Source organism: Poecilia reticulata, chromosome 1 (genome assembly GCF_904066995.2).
Source record: "Poecilia reticulata chromosome 1, P_reticulata-male-v2, whole genome shotgun sequence".
NCBI classification, from domain to species: Eukaryota; Metazoa; Chordata; class Actinopteri; order Cyprinodontiformes; family Poeciliidae; genus Poecilia; species Poecilia reticulata.
Window position 1 is genome coordinate 27021031 of NC_088830.1, and position 12967 is coordinate 27033997.

At 37.4% G+C, this 12967-nt stretch overlaps 1 protein-coding gene across 5 annotated transcripts in view; it reads left to right on the forward strand.

Moving 5' to 3' along the window:
• The first annotated feature begins 935 nt into the window (after positions 1-935).
• Positions 936-12967, forward strand: part of LOC103470055 (uncharacterized) — a 41001-nt gene continuing 28969 nt past the window's right edge. Inside the window, exons 1-3 of one of the 5 annotated variants that reach the window (XM_008418191.3) lie at positions 936-1479; positions 1965-2176; positions 11236-11306. The gene's annotated coding sequence lies outside the window, so the exon portion shown is untranslated. The other 4 variants (XM_081610491.1, XM_008418200.3, XM_008418208.3 and 1 more) reach the window with 4 other exon arrangements.

The window sequence follows — 12967 nt, forward strand, 5'->3', positions numbered from 1 at the left end:
CAAAAACATAATCAATAAACCTAAAACACAGGCAGGAACACAGATTATAATGATAATAAAAGTGTGTTAAGCCTGCATTCATTCAAGTACTTGCTCCATTGGCAGAGTATTTCACTTATAGCATGAAAAAATGTCTTGTAATTAGTGAACTAATCTTCCAATTAAAGTATTTTCATCAATATTAATGAATCATTATCTTAAAACAAGTTCCTATATCTTGCTGAAAAGTTCCTTCTGAGTCACTTTTGTCCTATTTCACGTGTACCAAGATATTTTCAATGAAAACTAGACCAAAATTACCTGATTAGTGTAGCTCAAATGACTTGGCTCCTTCAGACTAGTCAGCAGCAATTAGCAAACACCTTCTAGAGCTCAGTATACTAGCTAATTTTCAGTGCAACACTGGTAAGAACGTTGTTAAAGGATTGATAGAGGAGCGATGTGATGACTTCCTGACGTCAGAGTTCCAGAAAGAACTGCAATTTTTAAAGAGACAGAGGCCCAATTTCAAAGTGTAGAATTACAAAATCATTTTTAAGGTATATTTGATGTATAGAATTTTTATAACAACTGAAGTTGCTTGATTGTGGTGTAAAATGGCACTTTATGCCTAGAAAATACATAATACTGCCCTTTTAATACATTTCTAATTTTATAGACTTGTATACATTTATATCTTGAAGAACATGATTCTGTATGCCTTAATATGACCTGAACATGAATTTGGTGGGGGAGGTGGGTCCAATGGAGTGGCCAACATTTTTCAAGACGGGGGTCATGGTCCCTCAGGGCCCCTTCTTGGGGTTGCCACTGTTGTATCCTTTGATATTTTTTTTCCAAATTAAAAACAAAAAACTCTCTTAAATTTTCCTCACCCTCAGCGGTATATATTTTTTATAACAACTGAAGTTTATATAGTTACTTGATTGTGCTATAAAATGGGACTATATGCCCAGAAAATACACAACATTGTTCCTTTAATACATTTTAACTTCATAGATTTATTTATGTATGAGGATTTATTTATTTGTCAGGGTTTATATTTATGTCTTTATTGAAATAGTTACTCTGTATGCCTTTCTATGACCTGAACATGAATCTAAGGAGCCAGTGGAGAGGCCAACATTTTTCAATAAGGGGTCATGGCCCTCTTTTGCCCCCCTCTTGGGGTTGCCACTGTTTGTATCCCTTTTTTTTCTTAAACAAAATAAAAACCAAAAAACCCCTTATATTTAACTCACCCTCATACCGTTACATTTTTACAACAACTAAAATTTACATAATTACTTAACTGCCTCGTGAACCCAATAGTAACGTGCTCCGAGACTTTTATTTTGACATCACACCCGGAAGTTTAACGCCTCCGACGTCTTGTTTTGACGCTCAACACAAACTATTTATTGTAAACTTGGGTCAGGCCGGAGAGACGCGGAGGACTGCAGCTGCTTTTACAGCTGACACCCTTCCAGCTGCTAGCAGGTCAGTCGCTCCTCTCCTTCCTATCGCTTCCCCGGTCCGCCGCCGCCTGAAACGCGGCGCTGCCTCCAGCCGGGCAGCTGCTGCTGCTGCTGCTGCGTCAGTTCCTAACAGTGACAGCCCCACGCCCTCCTTATGTTTATTCCTCATTCTCTATTTGGATATAAAGTGTGTTTTAAAATCGCGGAACTGCTGCAGAAAGTCACTTTGCGATTTGTTTAGTGAGTCCAGCGGGCGACAAGCAAGTCAAACACGCAATGGGCTCCAACCAAGTACAGCGAGTGTGAACACATTTTTGTTTTAATTAAAGCTGTATTAAATAGGTGAGTCTTTATTCTCCCCAGCCTCTCGTCTATAAAACGGCAGGCTTTTATGCGCACCAATGAAGGAGAGGGAGAAGCAGGAGGAGGTGGGGTGGATTAGGGAGGAGAGGGGGGTGTTATACAGCCCTACAACCGTCTTTCCTGTCCTGTTTATCCGCGATGTAGGCCAGCTCTGTCCGGCTGCGAACCAACTTCCTGCATGTGGCCGTAGGAGGAAGGGGATTTCTGAGGCTTTGGCGGCCGCAGCTGCCGTCTGATCGCGATCCCCCGCTCCCCTCCGCGGATGGTGCGGGGTGGGATCATCTGGAGAGGCCGTGGCAGACATTTTACCCACGGTCTTCAGGAGCCTGGCAACTCGGACGGGGACCTCCGCGAAGGTAAAGCATCATTATGTTGTATGTTTGATACACGCAACAACAACAACATAAAAGTAGTTGAATAAAAGTTTGACTCAAGGATTTTAAAGCTTCACATAAAGAAGAAAACAATTAAGTTGTATTAAAGTATGACCTTCCGTTTAGAGCATGGGGTTTAGCTACTTTACATTTGTTCAAGGTAGTGAAATAAGCAGCTGGGCCTTTAACTCATAAGAGCACCAGAACTTTCAGAGTGTAGATTGTGTGTGTTATGCACCTCAAATCTGGAAAAACATGCAGAAAACTGCAAAACAGCTGAAACAGAGTTCATTTAAACCAAAATGAGAAACGCACCCCGATTACAGCTGCTTTTGAACCATGAATTGTACCAACATATGTGATGTGTATTGATGATTGCACTTTACAAGATGTAATGTCTGTTATTATTATTTTTTTTACAACTGTTGACTATATGATGTGTTTATTATGTTTACACAACGTTTAATAAATGCTCTATAGAAATGAAATTGATTGATATAATTGATAATCTTTCAAAACAAAACTGTTGATCATGGATGTAAATTCCTTCCCCCCCTTTGGGAGTATCACATTTTTGTTGAATAGGTTAATAGGTGAACTCAATGTTCTGGTTTTCAAAAACAAAGGATAATACTGCCTTACACTGATAATACAATTTACACATGCACAGACAGCTGCTAAACACAGCAAATGCTAGATGGCAAGAATTTTCCCCCGTATTTTGGCGCCCCCTCTAATGCAGCGCCCATGGTGCATACCCACTTTTTACGCCAACTGTCATTGGTTTAGAGCAGGGGTGTCAAACTCCAGACCTTGAGGGCCAGTGTCCTGCAACTTTTAGATGTGCCTCTGCTGCACCACACCTGAATAGAATAATTAGGTCATTAGCAAGGTTCTGGAGAATATATCTACACAAAAAGGATGTAATTAAGTCATTTTATTCAAGTGTTTTGTACCTGTGGCACATCTAAACACTGCAGGACAGCGGCCCTGGAGGACTGGAGTTTGGCACCCCTGGTTTAGAGCATACATACTTTAAAAGGACCAATTTAGAGAAACAAATTAACCTTATAAGGAAGTAGGAGCACCCCGAGAGAGCCCACAGGGAGAACATGGTGAACAACCCCAGGTTGAAACTCATGACCTTTATAGCTGCAGGGCAACAGCGCCTCCATTTAAACATTTAAAGAGGAAATCACTCTCTCTGGTGATAGTAGGAACCCCCTTTCAATTCAAAATCCTCCCTGCGCATCCCGGAGCCTTGAGTCGGTTCGGATTTTATTCCAAAAAAGCAACATTTCACACCGAGTCCAACTTGTTTTTGGCCCGCTACCATCGGGGCTGCAGGTGGATATAAACAGCGATTAAACTGTGTTTTTTTTTTTTTCAAGCTTTTGCCAAAGTGCGAGGCAGATTGGTTAAAACCCAACCCTTGATGGCGGGCGGGGGGTGGTTAAAAAAACGCGCAGGTTTGATTCTCATCCTCATTAATATCGGACATCCGGTGGCACTGCCAGCTGCGCCCCATTTTTTATTGTTGTCTGTGCGCTGAAAGGATGACTGCCGGGTCGTCTCTCCGCGCCGCGGAGCGCAGCAGCGGCTGCTGGTGAGGACATATTCGCTTCTTTTTATCTTTTTAGAAACTGAATATGCATAAGGAGGGTTATTAGGACTGTGTGTGTGTGTGTACAGTGGAAGAGAGGCTGTGCCTTTCTGGATGTTCTCCGCCGGCCACCCAGCTCCCTCCCCCGCTGCTGTTTCATCCAGCTGCGCGGACACAACCGCGTGTTCATGACCAGATAGCCCACCAACCCGCACCCGATCTCCACCCTTAGATCCAATTTGGTTGCCCTCATAGAAATGTTTTTTTTTTTGTGTGCATCCGATCGGGGTGAAGATGCGCTCTGAACGGACAGAGAGCCACTTCCATCCCTCCGTGGCTGAGTGGGAAACGGAGCTCCAAGGACACTGAGGGAGGCGGGGGTCGTTTATTTAACCTACTTTTCCTCTTTTGCATTCATTCATGCAATTACGACAGAAACGGAGAACTCAGACGCACGTCTATGGTTTGATCGGTGTCCAGATGGATTTGTTTAGCTTTAATTTGGGTTTAAATGGGCTTCCCAGATTGACTGACTGACTGACAGACAGCACGGTGTCTCCCCGGACCGCTTCCCCGCCTCCTCATCGCGGTTTTCGGCCATGGTGCTCCATCCCAGCCTCTCTCGCTGCTCCGCTCGCCTTGTTTCGTGCGCAGCCATCCGTGGCTCAGGATCATGCTTGAGTTATGATTGAGTCTTTATTCCAGCGACTGAATTTTGATTCTTTCTCATAATCTAAATTTACCGCAAGGTTCACAGACAGGTTTACTTTGTGCCATGATTTAAAGAAAGAAAAAAAAAAAAGAAGTTATTGCCTTGAAACTCATAAACATGTTTCTGCAGCTTAAGTTTAGATGAATTAAATTAAATAGTAATTAAAAAAATGATTGACTAGTCACATTTACTTAGATAACTTTTTGGACAAATTGTTCTTGTAGTATTTTTACTACGCTGCACTTTTAATTTTTACTTCAGTATTTATTATGAAGTATCGTTGCTCTTACTTGAGTAAAATTTCTCCCACTGTGAAGAACAAGCTTGTTTTAACTTAAAAAATTCACCACATAGACACATATCTGCAGTTTTTGTTAAAGTTTTGTAAGTTTCATAGTGAAAAAAATTGATTTGGAAAAATGTTATTTATGCCTGATTTTGCTACTTAAGAATGATATTATCTGTGTGAATTATTTTCATTTTGGACTTAAAATACCAAAATGTCCACATAACTTTGTATTTTGGTCCATCTGAAGTCATTTTTAAATGTTACATTATTTATTTTTTCAGTACTTAAGCAGCTTTTTTACCAAATACTTTTTTTACCGAGTAATTTCTTGTGTGGCTACTTTTTTTAACTTTTATCTTGAGTAAAAATATGTTGAAGTACTGCTGCTCTTACTTCAGTATAATCTCTGGACACTCTATTGATAGAAAGTATTAAAATGCTCCAGTTTTAATATAGATGTTATAAAATTTACATCTTTCAGGATTTCTGAATATTTTCCAGACTTTTCGAAGTCTTAAGCCTCAAATTTCCTCAGGCTTTATAAATGAGAACTGTTAAATAAAACCCTGTAAAAGACAAAGAAGAAAAGTAGAATAGAAATATCTTTTATTGGGCCACAGTGGGGAAATTTCTGTGCAACAGCATGAAAGTGTCAGACAATAACTGCAAACAGACTCACACAAGTATAAGATGTACATAAAAACAGAATAAAGAGTGAAACTAATGCACAGTATGGGCAGAAATTCAACATAAGTAGGAATGAAAGACGTAAGGATTATTGAATAGATGGACATACAAAATCGATTGATATATGAATGACTGAAAAGAGACAAATTGACTAGATAGATGGATGTATGGATTGATTAGTGGATGAAAAAAGCCTGAAGATACAATTTTTTTCCATTTTTCTAATATTGCATTTTTGTGTTTTTGTGAGATAAAGCATTTTGAACTGCCTGAAACGTGCAAAACAAACAAACTTGATTGATTGATTGAAGTCAAATTCCAAGCAGGAGCTTATTTAGATTTCTGTCCCGTGTTTATTTGAATTGAATGTCTTTGTGCATTCCAGGCACAAATATATTGTATTTTTTTATTTTTTGTGCAATTTTGACTAAATTATTGCTCTGACTGCGTTGTTCTGTCAGTAATTTGTTCTGTTTTTGAGTCTGTATGCTCCATTTAACGATTAATCGCTTACTAAATTAGTTGACGATTATCTCAATAATCGATTAATCACGATGAATCCAATTAGCCGTTTCAGCCCTATAGTCAGTTATGTCTTTGGTTGTGGTAAACATGTTCAGTTTTACTTTGAGGCTGGTGTTTTTGCTCCTACCTCCCTCTGAAACGGCGTAGCCCCCCTCTATGGACCGATATGAAGGACAAAATGGCCGCCGTCATGCATGAACTGCACCACATGAGCCGTATCGCTCCACACTGTAAATGTTAGCACTCTTGTTTACCTTGTGAATATATATCTGGTCACAGACCCTGCAGTGCTCAGGGCATTTTGTTTGCTCCCAGATTCTTGTTTGCAAAGAACAAAACAAATCTTCGGTCGATCTTCACAGTGATGGGAGCTGCTGGATTGAAACTTACGGTGTTTGGAGATTAATGGCTTCTGTTTGGTTTCCCTGTGGTGCTGCTGTAAAATCCACCTGTCAGAGTGAGTTTATTAGCTGTGGGACCTTTGGACCGAGTCCGATGTTGAGCCAACACTTGCAAAATGAAGCCAGTTGTTGCAGAAATACCTGCTTTGTAACTCGGCAGGAGCCTGAAATACTGTTGAACTTAAAAATCTCTGATTTTTTCAACCATTTTATTAGATTATTTTTCTTACTTTTTTATTTTAACCTTCTTTTCTGTAAGTTGCACAACAGAGTATTAGAACCTGAAAGAAGGATATTTGTTTAATTAAGAGAATATAGTCATAATATTAGCAGAATAAAGATGCCATTCTACCAGAAGACTGTCATAATATTTCAAGAAAAAGTAGTTTTAATTATTACAAAGCTTGAGTAATTAATCTTTTGGTATTTTTCATAAAATTTCTGGCTTTATTCTCATATTCTCATACTGTATTTTTGCAACATCATGACTTTATTTTTTATTAAAAGAAGAAATCTTAGCTTGACCCTTTGAATTCAGAGTTGACCTAAATTCAAAGATCAAATAAATAGAAACTGTAAAAGACTTTGGTCAAACAGGATGATATCTTCGTGGTGTGCTGACATCACTCTGAACTTTGAACTAAATAAGAAGTGGATTGGTGAGAAAAAAAATCTGGATTTTTCAAAAATAAAAACAAACAAAAATGTGATCAATCAATAAAATTGATTTATTGTCCAGCCCTAGTCTGAACGGAAACATAGAAGAGTCAGGGAGGAACATGAGTGTCGGGCTGAAACGATTAATCAATTGTTGTAATAATTATTAACTAATTTAGTAATCGATTTTTTTTTTTGCATTTTAGGCTATAAAATTTTTATTTTCTTACTTATAAATGGAATTGAATTACTTGTTTATTTGCATATTTTAATGTATTTCTCATATTGTATAAAAAGTCTTCAGTGGTTAAATGGAGAATGTGCAAACTTTTTATTTGATTAATCGATTAATCATCAGAATAATCGGTAGAATAATTGGTTATTGAAGCAATAATTTGTAGCAGCCCTAAAATCTGAGATTTTATTTGACTAAAAAAGCATGTTGACATGTAGCTGAACTCCTTTGTGTGTTTCTTTTGTGCCATAATTTGATGATTAATGTGATTACTAACAGGATTCCTGAGTTGTGGAGGCATTTGTCATGTTTTTCCTAAGTAGAGAAGGAAGCAGTTTAAACTGGCATTTAAGCCGGTCGTGTTATGTGCACAAGCAACCGCTGGCATGAAAATGCACACGGCACTAACTCTTCCACAAACCTGCAGCACTTTGCGGGTTGAATCGCCTCTTCTCCGTGCTAGAGAGGTATGTCTCTTAGCGTTCGTAGTTTTGCAGGGATCATTATACTTCTTATCGATTTCAGACTTTACTTTATGGGTCTGGCGGCTGTTTGTGTTACAGCGGCTTGGTAGCTGGCACGCTTTATGAGCCAAATACCAGTTTTCCAAGCGGCTTCTCACAACTGCCAGGCAGATTTTCATTTCCTCATTCCTGTGCTCCCGAGGTCAATCCAAAGGGAACATATTCTGGCATTGTTCTCAAATCACTGAGCAAGGGTCTGTTTGAGCTGCATGCTTTGGCTTTTCCGCAGTTTTCCAACAGTATGCCAGCATTGTTTCTGCTGTGTGTGTGTGTGTGTAGATGTTGCCCTGTATTTCATCATGTTGCCATTTGTAAGCATCTCAGGCTGATCAGTGCTTGCAGCTTTGCCGCGTCTCTTCTTTTATAAAGATGTCGTTGGTTGAGTGTGATCGGGTCGGGAGTCAAAACGCACTTTTTCTAAAGATTCGGTTTAACATGTTTTTCTGAACAACCTCAGCCAAAATCCCAGTATTCAGTTGTAAATGAGAAAGCAGTAAAAACCTGCCTGCGTCATCATAACAATATGCGGATGACTTGTCTTTTTTTTTTTTTTACCGTTTACAGTGAGCCGTTTTATGCAGCTAAGAAATGTTTTCTATAAACTGCAACATTTAGGCTCATCGTGGTGTTTTTGTTGTTTGTTTCCAGTGGACATTGACTCTTTATCTGCGTCGTTATAAAAAAGTTGAGGTTTCCAAGTAGCTTCAGCTGAAGTCGTTCCAATAAGAAGCTGCAGGAAGTATTAGAATATCTGGGCTTTTTTTGGAACATAAAGTGACAAATTCAAGTTCAAAAATACGTAATTAATCCCAGAGGGAAGTTAAATAACCTGCTCTCACATGTTGCTGTGCACTGCTAGTCAACTGGCCGAAAAAAGGTAATTAGATTGAGATGATTAATCATCATTAATCGTGATTAATTGATTATTGAAATGATTGTCAACTAATTTGTAATTGATTAATTGTTTACCAGAGTAAATACAGACCCCCAAAATTAAGCTTAAGTAGTTAAATAAAAGAAATTCTGCAGAATGTGCTAATTACTTAATCCAATTAATCGTCAGAATAATGGGCAGAATAATCGATTACTAAAATAATTGTTAGTAGGTAATCATATTAAGCATATTAACTTAAAATTACAGCTTCTATAGTAGGAATTTCTATATTTACGATATAACCGTTGTGTCACACGTTCTCAATTTTGTTGCCAAGGTTTTGTTAAAACTTTGTTAGCAGGAAACTGGTATTTTTACTCAAAGTAATCTGACCAAGATAATCTGGTAACAGTTGTGCACAGAATGAGGGAATATTGTCTTCTCAAACTCCGTTTCTAAAGTAAATAAAAGTCTACTTATCACAACAATTTCTTTTTATTTTAGCCTGTTTTCAGTGGGGATTTGTTAGCTAAGCTGCCTCTCAGTACATATTGACTGATCAGCTGCAGAAAAGCTCATGTTTAGACTTCAAGGATAATGTTTTCTTTCCACTTCCTGTTTCACAGCTCAGGATATTTTCACCTGGAGAGATATGAAGTCATGGCGAAAGGTTCTGACAGTGCAACAAATATATTCGGTGAACGTTGCAGATTCAGTTCCTGTGCGCTAATTTTAGACTTCAGTCTCTGACATATTCAAATTCAATCACAAAGACCTTAAAGAATGAGCTTTATGCTTTTGTGTTTGTAAAAATGATCAGCTGCACTTTATTTCAGTGCGGTGATATAAATATAATAACCCACCATCTTAAATCCGTTTATCAATCTGATTAGCCGATCGATTGCTTTAAAAAAATCAGTATCTACCTCCTGAACACGTGCAGCTACCATTGCTTTGCTTCAAAATGGCCTTTTGTTAAAGGAAAATCAGATAGAAAATGGAAACATTCTGCAGATTTTTTATTTAAGCTTTTTTTTTTTAAAATGCAATACTAAAAATACATAAAAATCATTGTATACTTTCCTTTTAAAATAAGAAAATAAACATTTGATTGCCAAAAATGCAATAAAGTAGCATTCCTTTAATGTATGGTTGATCATTTAAGGATGCATTTGCAGTTAAAAAATACTTTACAGAAAATAAATTTGCTGTATTAAATGAAAGGCGTCTAGTTTTTAGTTTCTTTTGGGCTTGATTTAACAAATTTATTTTCTGTAATAACAGGATTTCAAGACGCTCGCTCTGTTTATGGCTTATAAAAATAATTCCTCTCTGGCTCTATGTAAATATCATATTTATAAACTAATAAGAGTTTATCAAGAGAAACTTCTACTATTGTGGATTACTTTTATTTTTCTTCTGTTCTTTTGTTAGTATTCATGTAAAGCACGTTGAAATGCCTTGTTGCTGAAAATGTGTTTTTTAAAATAAAATTACCTTATCTTACCTAAAAAACAGATAAAATAAAAGCGGATGTGGGAGCAGCAGAGTCGGCTTTTCAGTAAACGTCTCTGGATAAATAAATGGTTTTACTTCATGTAAAAACTTGGTTATGAAAAGACGAATACTTTGTGTTGCACTTTACGTTTTTATTTTAATTAATTCGGTAATAGTTTCACCCTGATTACAAATAAAAATTGCATCATAGTTGAATTGTAGTTGGGGGGGGGGGGGCCGCAAAAATTAATCCAAGGTGCACAAACTGGCCGCTGCGCCGCACTTTTAACACCCCAGCTATAAATATTAAGCTTTCACAGGAGAGGATCCTGTAAGACTTACAAATGTGTTCATAACATGTGTGAAAAAAACATTTGCGCCGCCATTGGCCATAAATCTATAAGCTGTTTGAATTTTGCTAAGATTTTGCCTTCATGAATCGTTTAGTTTGTGTTTTTACTCTAGATTTACTGTCTTCTCCTGTTTCCAGGTGCTTAGATTTCCATTCCACCTCTGCAAGTTGTGTAATATTTAACAAAGTGACATCAAAGTTATTCTTTGTTGAAGCTCGTGTCAAAACATCTGTTCATGCAGAAGTAACAAATGCTCTGTGGTAATCCTCCCTATTTGCTGCATAATCAAATTTAACCTTTTCTTGCCCCATAAAAGCTTCTGCAGTTGTTGTTTGGAAAGCTCTCTGTTGACAGGAAGTGACATGTCCTACATTTCTGGCAGCGGTAGCAGGAAGCTGGTTTATGTCGAATAAATGGATGTATTAATAGCAAAAAGAGAAGCAGGCCACGAACGTGAGCAGTTTTAGCTTTGGTGGCTGCACGGACTTTAAAAAGCAAAATACAGCAAAATAAAGCCAAACAGTGAAAAATGGCTCCTGCTGCCGAATCACATTCATCTCAGAAATGTTTGCTGTTGGACACATTAAAATCCTCTGGTAGTTTGTCGTTTTTTTGATCAAACAAAGCAAATGTGAGTGTAAATTTAAGGAGACTCACAGCTTCTTGTTTCTTTTGTTTCTTCAGACTGTGACAAAGATTGTTTGGGAAACGAAATGTGAAAAAAGGGCTCCACTTTTTCACCTTCTCAGTCTAAGGTAAGAAACATTTCCTTCTGTCGCTTCTGTTTGGAAATGTTTTGACTGTGTGACGTTTTCTCTGGAAATTAATTCGTCTTTATCTTTTTTTACTGTAAAATATTTTCCTCTGCTGTGTAAAACCTTTGTGTTTGTGTAAATCACTTCCACTGATGCTTTATGGGTCACTTTCCCTTCTGCAGAAAAGCGGCTGCTTTTGAAAACCCACAAAACGAAACGCCTCCCCTGCCTCCTTCAGTCTGAAGAGCTTTTTAAATTGTTTTGGATAACATTTATTTGGCAAGGTGTGCATAAATAACTCTGAGATGAAGATGGAGTTTGAATTTTTATGACGGCTGACACTTTTATGATGCAAGTTTTCATGCAACTTTGCTTTAAAAGTGTCATTATTTTTACCAAATAATGCAGAGTTGACACTTTTAATTAAACTTTTAATGCGACTTTGTATTAAAGTGTCATTATTTACTGAATGACACTTCATGACAACAGTCGCAAATATTCATGGAGACTCCTTCATGTTCATGCTACGTCAGTCTTATGCACACCACTTCAAATAAGGTGTTACCTTTTACTGTGTGCAAAATTACATCCAAAATTTATTATTTCTGCAGCTTTAGCGATCTGAATAAATGGACATTCTCAATGGGATTTAAAAACAAACAGAGAAATCAGTTCAACCTGCTTTATTTAGGAGAATTAGCTTTTTCTAATGTAGTTGTATTGTTTATAGTCACAGTAATTCAGCTGTTTTCTGTGTGTGTGTCGTTTTATGAAGGTCTGGGTTTTAAATTAACCTGCACAAAACGACGGTTGCTTTGTTTTGAACATGTAAGATCGCTTGATGTGCTGCTGTCCTTTAAGTTGAAACGGAAACCAGCTTTTATCTTCATTTTTTTGAATTTGGCTACTGAGGGCGAATCGATGAATCCTCCATAATTTCCTTAATTTTTGGGAGATTGTCTGATCTTTTCTGTCTTGACAGAAAATGAGCCTCGTCTCCTTTTGCTCTGCAGAGAGAGAGGACTGAGTCTGAGAGAGGACACGTCTCTGTACCCACAAATTTAATGTTTTTTCCCCACACGCCAAAAAACATGAACTTATTGGCAGAAAGCAGCTGAGTGTGTTTTTTATTACTATTTTAAAGCACTTGAGCTGTTTTTAGAAGCAGTAGAAACTGAAACTGAAAAACAAAAACATGAAAGTTTTCATGATACGTCCCGTTTAAGATCTAATATTATCAGATTACTACTGCCAAATATAGTCAAGACCATTTATCGCATTCATCATTTCACTAACACTTTAAAATGTGAGCAATGTGAAACACTGAAGCATAATAGAAACAAATAGAAATAAATAGAAATAAATAGAAATAGAAATAGAAATAGAAAAGGATAAAGACATCGAGGTGGTAAAGTGGGAGACGACTGAGACAAGATTCAACAAGTATGAAATATTTTCCTCAACAAAACGCCACCAGTTCAGCCAAATTTAAATAGTTTTTCTGGGGTGAAAAACTATTTAACTTCTTTTTCTTATGCAAAAACAGAAAATGTTACCTAATATTTTTGGTCTAGTTTCTAGTGCAAATATCTTAGGACACTTTAAATAAAAAGTAACTTATAAATAACTTTGCAAATTTAATCAAGATGAATTAAGTCAAT